Below are 12,178 nucleotides of genomic sequence, written 5' to 3' on the forward strand. Positions count from 1 at the left end.
ATTCTGGCAGTCTCTCCAGATGTGAGAATTTTGCTGGACACTGGCCGTTGTTTGTTGAGCTGATATTAAAAGAAAACAAAACCAATTCAGATTAAGACCTGGGAGTACCAGGGGCTCTTGGGCCATCCACATTGCAGTGGGGGAGGGGGCAGGGAAGACAGGACTGCAAAGCACTGTGCTCTCTGGATTTCCTGTACCTCTGAGGATTAACCTTTCTCTGATGGGTCAAACTCCTCTTTCTCCCATCACACCCTGTGCACACAGGGCCTCACCCCCAGCATTTCCAGGCAGGCTTACAACCACTGGGTGCTTTCTCCATTCCATACATTTGGGGTGACCAGAATGGATCCCGGAACACAGCCCCCACTGACCACAATGTAAGGCGATTCCGGGAGAAGGAAGCATATGCACCCACATAGTGAGGTTCATTGTGCAGCATGAACACAGGTGTTTCATGTACAGCCGAAGGGGCACTGGCCGTTCAGCAGAACCGTGGAGAAAGTCACACTGAGATGGCATTAGGGGATAGATAACCCTTCGCCTGTCTACAGCAGGGACGAGTTTCTCCCTTCCTAGCTGCTGCTACAGAGATGAAGTGCCTTCCTATTCAGGTCAGTGTAAGATCCAGTTCCCACCGATATCCCCGTGACAGCCTTGAGGGGGTGACAGCAGCTGCACTGGTGCTGTCAGGAGACAGGACTCTCTGTCTCCATCACTTGCAGTTATAAATGGTGCTATCTGAGAGCTGGGCTCTCTGGGCAGTTACACACTCAGCACGCCCTGGGAACAAGAGACAAGGCAATGAAGGTGACAGAGACCTCATGCCTGTCCCCTTTGCCCCCTGGCTCCCTTTTAGCCAGCTAAAAGGCAGTTCCTGGCCGAGAGCGCAATTCTTGCCAACACTTTTCAAATTTTAATCTATTTGGCAGAAAATCATCTTTAAAGGACCACGAGAAATTTCATTATGAGAAATTTTTTAAAAGCCCTAAAACTCTGCTTTAGGGAGAGATAGACCTCTGTACCATTCAGGCGGTAGCCAGAGAAGCACTGCCCATGCCTGGGCCATTACTTTATTGTTTCACTGTTGTGGGGTTAGGAGAACTATTCTCGCTTGGATTTAAGATGACTTCTGGAGCCGTGGAGAAATATAAGGCTGGATGCAACACACCTCGGGTATAGTTTCCTATGAGCTTTTCCTATAGCTAGTTTAACTCCTAAACAGCCAGAGGTTTACAATTTTTAACTAAGGGGTCACAAAGTCCATGGATTAAAATCTGGCTTTGTGGGCCTGGAGAATTGGCTATTTAAGGGTGCTTGTTCTTCTTCTGGAGGATTCAAGTTTAGTTCCCAGCATCCACCTGAGGCAGCTCTCAACCACCTGTAACTGTAGCTCCAAGGGTCCTGAGATCCCCCTTTGACTTTAGCAGGCACATATACATAGACCCACACACATAAAAGCAAACGAACAAAAGTTTAAAAAGACTTGACTTGTTTCAACCTAAGACTACATATTTTAATGTTTTTCCTTATATATAAATAATATTATACTTGGTCATGCTCTAGAAGAAAACAGTGCTACTTAAGTGAATTATATAGGGTCAATTGGATGAAATCACAGAAGTCAGTAGCAAATGGCATCCTTTGAGGAAGTGTCTTTAATAGGATAGCTGTAATTCTTGGCACAGTGCTCTGAACTTGGCCATCGCTAGTGTTGTGCTTTATAAAAAGAAAAAGAAGGAAGGAATATGTTTGGTGGAGATGAGGTATGGTGTGGAGAAAGGGAGTACCTCTGTGGGTCCAGTCCATGCTAAGGCACCCCTTCCCCCTGAGGGACCAGCCACATGACACAGGGTGGTATAGTATAGAATAGAGTTTATTTAGGGCATGGCTAGGGGAGTTGAGGGGGTAGTAGAGGCAGAGAAAGGAAGAAGGGGGGAAGGGAATTGGGAGAGAAGGAACAGAGAGGGAAGAGGGGGAGTAAAAAAGCAAGAGGGTGAGGAGGGGGGCAAGCAGCCCCTTTTATAGTGAGTCAGGCACACCTGGCTGTTGCCAGGTAACTGTGGGGCGGAGCCTAGAAGGAAGACCAACAGCTAGTCTTCGCTTATTCCTCATGACAATCATGTCAGAGACCTGCTATGTGCATGGTTATCATTACCAAGAGAAGCGAGTGAGGCCTTCGGTTTTAAGGAACTTTTCAAAGATCATAAATAGAGGGTGAGACCCGTGTGGGCTTATGAAACAGTCTGGTCACCGTCCAAAACATTTCAGCTTCTTCTTGACTCTTCTGCTAACTCCTCCATCCCTACTGAGGCGCAGGTAAGTTTTAAATTTATTATGATTTGGGTACCATGGGGTAAAAGACAGATGACTCCCCTGAAGAGGAGAGGACACACCACCAGGCCAGGGGAAGCACATGGTGAAGTGTAAGGGCCATTCAGGAGGCAGAGAGGAGGGGCGAGCGCTGACACTGAAAGCTTTGCTGTGGTTTGGGGAAGGAATGAGCAAGGAACTCTGAGAGGACCAGGCAGGTGTGGGGCACTGGCTGGGGACACCTGTAGTGGGCTAAGGAGCATGCGGAGACACCCCATGCACTCCAAAGTGGGAGAACATTCATTCACCTTGCCTCCTGCAGTAAGGGAACCAGGTGGAGGCGGCAGTTCAGCCTCTGTGCTCTGACTTTGCTCCATGACAGCCTTCAGTAGCTTTAGACTTTGTCTAATGGGTCAGGGCCAGTCCCTTCTCAGTCTCTCTACTCCCTGCCTGCTAGTCAAGGCCCATATACCAGAGCACCAAGAATACAGTTCTTGTTCATTATAAAAGAAGAAAATAGGGGCTGGAGAGATGGCTCAGTGGTTAAGAGCACTGACTGCTCTTCCAGAGGTCCTGAGTTCAATTCCCAGCAACCACATGGTGGCTCACAACCATCTGTAATGAGATCTAATGCTGGTGTGTCTGAAGACAGAGACAGTCTAGTTACATAGAACAAATAAGTAAATCCTTTTTAAAAGAAGAAGTAAATAAATATTGTTAGTATTTAGCAGAACAGAAAATAAGAACACCCAAAGAGCCCCCGATTTAGCAACAGGATGAAACAAAAGAGCATTCATATGGCTGTAACCATTGAGCATAGACTAAGTAACTTGTCATAAAGCTGTCATGTTACTGTAACCATTCAAGCAGGAATGGAGACGCCTTACTATTCCGTGATGTAGCCACTGCTACGCTGGCCTCACTGAAGCAAACAACCCCCACCCCCAGCAAACAACCCCCACCTCCAGTGCCCGTGCAGCGAGTCCTAATTAAATGCACTTGGCTACATAGAAATATACAGAGTGACATGAACACAGGAAGAGAAGTTAAAAAGAGGAAGACTTACAGGAGGGAGAAGGGGACACAAAGGAATACAGGAGGGAAGATTTTGATCAGAGCGTGTTATATGTATTATGTAATTACTAAAGAATAAAATTTAAAAGACTTTTAAAGGTGGCTCTTGTGTCCCCACCCCACCCCCTTTTGCCTATTAACAATTGATATGAGGAACCCCAAGAAATTGGAATTTCCTCAAAAGGCTCGCACCAGGGAAAGGAAAAACAGAACCTTTGGTGGCAGATAGGAAGACACTGAATCCCAAGAGGGATGTCACGCAGCTCTGAAACTTATCAGCCTGTCTTGCTGGAGATGGCGAGACTGAAGCTAAGACAGAACCATGCCTTCACCAGGACAGCAGATGAATACCTCTTGCCCACTGTTTAATCTGAACATGTCCGGACCCCAAAATGGAGTCCATGGTCGCTGGACCTCTTTGCTGCTCTTCCCACTGTAGCTGTGTTGAGTTAGTCTCCTGTCTCTGCTTCTCACTATTGTTTTCTCTTTGGTTGGGCTATGGAGGATGGGTGTCTTAGAGACACCCAGACTTCAGCTCTGATCCTAACAATAGTAGTATCACCATGGCTATTGGTCAGAATCTAGACACTATGGTGTCCTAACACTGTGGAGTCTACTCAGTCCTGCTGGAGTACACCGGCCTAGAAGAACAGCATATGGTCTTAAGTTAGACTCTGTGCATGTATTCATATTCACAAAGAATTAGCAGAATTGAGCACCTTGTGACTGTAGGAAGTCACCTTGCCAGTCACAGTCATGCTGGCTACAAGGCAACTGAGATAGAGAGCTCCATAAATGGCTGCTTTCTTCCGGCCAGCGCATCATAGCTCTCTCTGATGTCCATCTTGGACTTCAAGACCAGGGGAGTACATACAACTAACTCAAGCCCACTATCTTAGAGTTTCATTGCTGTGAAAAGACACCATGACCAAGACAACTCTTGTAAAGGACAACATTTAATTGGAGTGGCTTACAGGTTCAGAAGTTCTGGCCACGGTTTCAAGGAGGGAGCATGGCATCGTCTAGGCAGACATAGTGCAGGAGGAGCTGAGTTCTACATCACCATCTGAAGGCCACTAGGAGACTGACTGGCTTCCATGTGCTTGGGAGGAGGGTCCCATTGCCCACCTCCTCCAACAAGGCCACACCCCCTCCAACAAGGCCACACCTCTCCATCAAGGCCACACCCCCTCCAACAAGGCCACACCCACTCCACAAAGCCATACCACCACACCCACTAAGGGCGATCTCCCTTCACATGAACTAGGGACCTTAGTTCATGTACATAAATCCCTGTGCCATATAGAACACTGTCACAGGAGTCATGCCTATCCTACCCACAGCTCTCGTCCCCACTCAAGAAGAAGGAATCATTCAGGGTCACGGTCAGGTTGGAACTCTATTCATCCCGAATGAAAATTATACGTCTCTGGACAACGCTGAGAACAAGCTGTCTGCAACGCTTTCTTTTTTCCATCTGGAATGTTTTCTGGCTGTTGAAAGGAAGGGTCCCTTGACATGTGGTTTCCCATCCCAGAGGATGGATATTCCCTCTGAAAGTTAACTAATTCTTGACTCGTCTTTGGATCTACTCTCTACTCTTGACTCATCCCTGGATCTAATCTAAGGACCACCAATGGCACAGACGTTCCAGAGGGCTGGTGAGGGTACTTGCAGCTAGCACAGTGGCTTGGTGCGTCTAAGCACTGGTCATCACCTTAGGGTTCTTTTCCTAGGGGAGTGAGGTGTTGAGGTTGCCTAGAATGGTAATGGAACAGACCGAGTTATGCACACAAAAGGCAGCATAAAGGGGATATGTCTGTGCAGAATGCCTCTTCTCTCGGCCTCCTCATGGCTGCAGATATGCACTCCTGAATCCCATGCATTGTCCAACTTCCTGTCTTCCTTTCTGCTCCAGTAACTGGATGCTAGCATGTGTTAAAGATGACAGAAAAGGAAATGTGGAGAGGGGAGTCCTTCCAGCTTCTAGCGACATTTATTTTATTTCTCTCAGCTGTTTCATTTAGCACCCAGGTCCTCGTTGTTAACTTGCATATCTGTTCTTTAAGATTATTTGTGGTAGGTCTTCTGAAGGATCCAGGATGAGGTGTGCGTAGCTCCCCAAGTGATAGATATTCCTGAAGAGTCCTTTACAAATGGCTTTGTCCTCCTCACCCCAGCTTAGAGACAATGTGAGGTGTCATTTCATTAATGATCCTTATATATCTGGGAAATTTAGGGGAATGCTGGGTTTAGTCCAGAGGTTTGGGGTCTAAATTTAAATTTAATTGTAGTGAGATCTTTATCAGCTCTGGGGTTATAGGAATAAGTCAATAAGTCAGCAGTTCTCAGCAGAGGTTTTTTTTTTTTTTTTTTTTTTTTTTTTTTTTTTGTCACAACAGGAGGTCACTGCTGGCATCTAGTGGTGGAGTCCTGGGATATTTCTGCCATCTCACAGTGCTCGGATGGCCTCCAGAACTGAGTATCCAATGTCAGATATCAACAGTTTGAGAAATCTTGGATTGAACCAAACTCTTGGGCCAGCCGAGGCTGTGTGACTTTCATCAAGGTAAAGCTGGCCTCTCTGAACTGGGATACCTTCTTGCTTCTCTGTGCCCCTTGCCCAGAGACTAGCAATTCCAGCTGACCCTGGAGGCCTGCCTGCCCTGGGCAAAAATTCACCAGGTTGGACTGGAGGCCTAGGGACACATTGCTGCCTTAGTCCTTTGCCATGCTGACTCCTTGGGGTTTCAAGTATTTACCATCCTTTGCAAGACTAAATGCTCCCTCACAGAAGGGAGCGGGAGGCATCACAAGAGCCCATGCTGTGTGCTTTTAGTGAATGATCTGATGTAAGAAAAGAAGCCAGTGTGGTTAGATTTCTGTCAGTCTTTCCAATTTAAGATAGAAACTCAAAGCTTGAACCTAATGTGCCTTGCTCAGATACAGTACTAACTTCTGCCTTTCTATTAGGTATTTCTGGACCAAAGAAATAAATGAAGGGGGCGGAGAGGTGTCGGCAAAGCATTTCGCTTTTCCTTGGGAAGGAGAGGATGTTGTCAATTGTGAAACCAATTGATTTATAGCATTTCTCTTCTCTCATATCTCTGGATTAGATAAATGGGACTCACACTTCTTGTCCTATGACCTTAGGTATGGTTTAGTGGCTTTAGACTAAATTTGACTACGTGATTTGTCTGCAGTGTGTCCTTGAGTGTATGACTTACCTGTTGCCTCAGTCTCCTTATTTGTCAAGAGGAGATAACAGTCCTGCCTACAGGCGGGGTTGCTGTGATAATCGAGTGGGTCAATATTTACAAGGTGCACAGAGTAGTGCCTGCCCTTCAGGTAAAGTCACCTGAATGTCTGAATGTGCTCTGAGCCTCCCCCTAGCTCTGTAACTCAGTGAGTCAAGGATGTGTTTTTGCTGCAGCCATTAACCCATTGAAAACCGACTTGAAGCCCATATGCTGCCCTTCAGCCAGCACCTGATCCAGAACCAGCAGGCCTGTGTTTCCTGGGCCTGATTTCCTAGGCAGCATGTGCTTTTAATTAATCCATTTTCATCCATAAGGGGACAGAGAGAGGTCTTATCTTAAGCTGATTTTCCAGAAATTCTATTCCCTGGACTGCAGCCTTTCTCATTGGACTATTTGCTGCCCCCATGGTATATCAGCCTCTTTCCCGATACATTTCTCCTGCTTTCTTGGGTGTAGAGAAAGTCGTGTTTGGGGTTGGGATTGCTGGTGATGGTCCTGGAAGGAAGATGGAGAGAGGGAAATCTAACAACTCTATTGTGCCCCAGGAAACGGGGGTCTGGGGAGGGCGGTCCAGGTACTAGCCAGACTGGAAGGGTCCAAGCACTCCCTTCATTCACAGGTCCACCAAAGCCTGGATTGCACGGAAAGGAGACTCTGTAGACCACCTGCTCTCTTCCTGGTAAGAAGAGACATGTGGCCTCCAGCAACTCTAGGAAGAGAATATGATCTCCTTCCCCACTGGGTTAGTTCTGAACTTAGGTGACTACTTCCTGTTCTCAACTACCAGAACCAGGACCAAACCACACTGTTCTGAACATGCTCAGTGCTCATCCTACCCTCTAGTTGGTTTTTGGTTCTGTGGTCTCTTCTGGTGGAAGGAGACTGAGCAAGAGGAGGGTGTGTCTAGCTTCTACCTGCTGTCCTAGAGAAGTTCATAATTCTCTTTTACCACCCCCCACTCCTCAACACTCCCCAACTACCACCCCCACCCCCACTATACCACCATCATCTCCCCACCAACCCCTACTCCCCATCTCAGTCCAGAGTGCCCTAGTTAGAGCAAAATTTCATCTGACACCTCTCAAATTCTGCAGCTGGGGAAGTGTCTGTAGCTTCCTGTTCAATATGGATGTCCGCATGGACCAGGAGTGAGAGTGGGTGGGCTACCTGGCAGAGTGAGGGCATGATAACCTATGCCCTCACTTCCCTTTTCCTGAACTGTACTAGACTAGGGCAGGACCTGTGTGGCAAGAATGCTGAGTAATTCTGGAGCAGGCACCCCAAGCCATGAGGGACAGCAGGGCAGGCATTGTGGGGTGGAGGACAGAATACGGACACTTCACAGAGAGAGAACAGATATGGAGACTGTACTGGCTGGTTTTGTGTGTCAACTTGACACAAGCTGGAGTTATCACAGAAAAGGAACCTCATTTGTGGAAATGCCTCCATTAGACCCAGCTGTAAGGCATTTTCTCAATTAGGGATCAAGGCGGGGAGGGCTCAGCCTATTGTGGGTGGTGCTGTCCCTGGGCTGGTGATCTTGGGTTCTACAAGAAAGCAAGCTGAACAAGCCAGGGGAAGCAAGCCAGTAAGCAACATCCCTCCATGGCCTCTGCATCAGCTCCTGCTTCCTGACCTGCTTGAGTTCCAGTCCTGACTTCCTTTGGTGATGAACAGCAATGTGGAAGTGTAAGCTGAATAAACCCTTTCCTCCCCAACTTGCTCCTTGGTCCTGATGTTTGTGCAGGAATAGAAATCCTGACTAAGACAGAGACCATCCTGGCCTTGAGGCCACAATGCTAGCCATGGGAGGTCTGTGTTTGTGACCTTCACCGTCTGTGGGATGGTGGTGAGGATGGCCCTCTGTGGTGTTGGGAGGAAGACAGGGTGCCCATGGTGACTTATCTGCTTCACTGTGTGGCACCCAAGTATTGCCGATGCATGGCTGCTGGTATGAATGTCACTGTGCCACCAATGGCCCAACACCATGGGCCATTACACAGCAGGTTCCATAGCTGAACCTGAACCCCAAGCCTGTGTGATCCTTCAGGACTCTTCAGGGTCCTTCCCAGGGCCCAGCGTCCAGAAGTTCCGGCACAGTGTCAGTTTACTGAAAGAATGCTTGAAGCAGCCTCTATGCAAATGGCCACCAGACACTGAACATGAGGCAAACATCTTCTGCCACGTGTCCACTTAAAACTGCTGTACTCAAGGGACCAATGAGGTTCCAGGCAGTGAAGAGTTTCAAACGTCTGCTGCTTTGGAGATTTGCATTTAGAAAAACCTGTGTGAAGGATGGAGGCACAGTCATGAGGGACGAGTGTGTGAGGAGAAGTCAACAAACCAGGAGGGTTTCCCACCAGGAGGGAGACGAGAGTCAAGCAAGCATCCGAACCTCGAAGAAAGGCTTAAATATTGGAATCAAATGACTCTCTCCTGGAGGCTGGATATAATACAATGCTGCCTTCAAATGTAAGTCATTAATAGGTGGACCCAATCTTCCTTGATGAGGAGAGCAATGTCATCCACTCAGCCACTATGCTGTTTCCTCTCTGAGGAACTGCTGACTTATGGGGGTGTCGAGTGCCCAGAAATGGCCACCTGGCCCTGGATGCTACTGAAAGCTGGCACCTCCCTGGCTAGTATGTGTGTCCCAGCAGAACAGCTAGCTATTGGTGAGTGAACTCAATGCATCAGCACCTCAGGGAGAATGTCATGGAGGGATTGTCTACTTGCCTTGAGGCATGCTAGAGGTAAAGAGGCTGGGAGTCTCTCAAGCAGTCAAGTAGCCCTGGGAGGGCCCAGGTAGGAACTACTGGCAGGGAACTGTCTGGATGTAATGAAATCAGATGTGTGTACATCAGTTTCAGGACTGAGATGACCAGAGAGGATGATGTTTCCTCTAGCTGAACACCGAGATGCACATATTAATATAATATGTGGTGTGCATTAACAGGATGTGCGAATTACTAAGGAGTGTGTTCCTACTGTGTGCTAATGGAGCAGGTACATTGTTAACAATGTAGCTTATTAATAGAGTGATGTGTTGTCAATGTGATACAAAAAAATGTGTCTGACTGTGTCATGCATTGTGCTGTTGCTGTAGTACCAGGGTTGATGATACAATGTGGCATATTTATCACTGTGATATAGAGTGAGTGTGTATTGTAGCCAGTGATGTGTTGTTTGTATACATACTTGCTGATATAATATGCATCACATTGTCAATGTAATATACAATGTATCACTCAGTTCTGTAATGTGTTCATGGTGTAATATAGAGGTTATTGGTAATGTGTGCTGTGCATCACTGTGAGGTATTATGATTGCCAACTTGACACCTAGGAGGCAAGCATCTAGGCATACCTGTGAGGGTTTGGTACCATAAAGGGTAGCCCCTGAGGATGTCTATGAGTAGGTATCTATTTGATGTTAATTGATGTGGGAAGACCCATCTTGATCGTGGGTGAAACCACTTCTGAAATAAACGGAGGTGGTGTGCTGAGTGCTAGCCTGTGTGAGCTCAGTGCTAGCCTGTGTGAGCTCAGTGCTAGCCTGTGTGAGCTCAGTGCTAGCCTGTGTGAGCTCAGTGCTAGCCTGTGTGAGCTCAGTGCTAGCCTGTGTGAGCTCAGTGCTAGCCTGTGTGCATTGACTCATTACTCTCTAGTCTTGACTGGATGCAGTGGGTACCCACTTTGCTTAGGCTCCTGACTCTGAGTTCTCTGTGTGATGGACTGTCCCTAAACTAAGTCAAATAAACCCTTTCTGCCTAAAGTTGCTCTTCTCTGGTTTTGGTTTTGGTTTTTATCAAAGCAGCAGGAAAAGAAACCAAGACATGATATGCATTTGAGGGTCTACAAGGTATTATTAATGTCATGTATAATGTATGTCGATACGATATGTAATTGTCACTATAGCATATCATGTGTACTGACAGAATGGTTTGTGTGTTAGTGTGATGCTTATTAATATAATATGTAAGATGTTAACAGTATGTGTGATGTGTCTTGATATATAACATGTGGCAGTGTATCGAAGCCACACGGGGTGTATGACTAATGCAACATGTCAAGTAAACTGGACACTATAAGAATGGGGTGGCAGCAAGGACAGCCTTATCTGAAGCCTTGCTTAAACAATCTATCTTGGCTCAGTTCTTTTCTCAAGGATGTGGGCAGACAAAAATACAGGTCCAAAGTCTCAGGGAAGACCCGGACTTTCCACAGTCAAAGGGAAAGTCCACAGGAACCAACCAGGAGCCAACCAGATGCGCAGATGCATACACATTCACAAACACTTAAACCACTTAAACACACACTTGCACACACTGTCACGCACATTGCCACATCTTTAAGGAACAATAATTTATAATATACTTTGCTCTGTGATTCCCTGATAAGAATTACATTAAGGGTGGAGAATAGCTCAGTGGGTAAAGTCATGCACCTCCAAACTTGATGACCTGAATTTGATCTCCAGAGCCCACACAGTGAAAGGAGAGAATAGAACCCAGCAAGGTGTCCTCTGACTTCTATGCATATACTATGGGCCCATCCCCCCCTCTCTCTATTTCTCTCTCTCTTTCACACACACACACACACACACACACACACACACACACACACACACCAGAAAAATTTAAAAATATTTTGAAGGATTGAAGAATTATGAAAACTTTGAAGTCTCTTTCAGAAGACCAGGTATTCTGAGTCTAAAGTCAAACCCCGAAGTTACCTCATTCCATCTATCAAAGGACTAAGAATTTTAACTGGTATTTTTTGGGGGAAGGATGAGAGGTAGAGCTGAATGAATGAGATATCAATAGATATACAGCATAGGCTGATAATCATAGATGACAGGTAAGTAGCTAGATGACAGGTAAATGGCTGATGGATAATAACCAGATACATGGATTAGGTTTAGAGGCCCAGAGGACAGTGAGTAGATGAGGCAGCTACAGATAGAGAGTTGATAGGTACATAAGTAGACAAACAGTAGATGGTGACAGACTCACTGTTTCCGTATGTGCACCGCGCTGTGCTTTCTTTTCATCGGGGTTTCATACCTCAACGGAGGGCATTTCTGTGCTGTAGGGATGTCTTATGCAGTGGCATCTCTGACCCTACCCAGGAGGAACTAGAAACAGGGACAACCAAAAGTGTCCCAGATGTGCTAAGAGACCCTGTCAAATGTACAGCCACCCACAACCAAGAACCTCATTTTCTACTTTAATGGAGATCAGAGTTGCAGACCTCAGGAGACCATGGTCTTGGGACTGATCCTGACCTCTAGCCTGCGACCTCAGCCAGGTCATCACTCTCGAGCTCCTTCTCTTCATCTGTAGGATGGATATGGCTGCTATAGCTCAGATACTGTGCCTTTGTTTGGTGAGTTGAATCATGGCAAATCTCTGCTAAAGATGCTGACACTTCTTTCACTCCAGAGCCCCAGAGACACCAGATGGTGTGAGTGAGGCGCTGCCATGTACTTTGAATACCAGCCATAGGCATTCATAGGTAATGGCATCTTCTTGA

The sequence above is a fragment of the Rattus rattus genome, chromosome 4, assembly GCF_011064425.1.
Source record: "Rattus rattus isolate New Zealand chromosome 4, Rrattus_CSIRO_v1, whole genome shotgun sequence".
Classification (NCBI taxonomy): domain Eukaryota; kingdom Metazoa; phylum Chordata; class Mammalia; order Rodentia; family Muridae; genus Rattus; species Rattus rattus.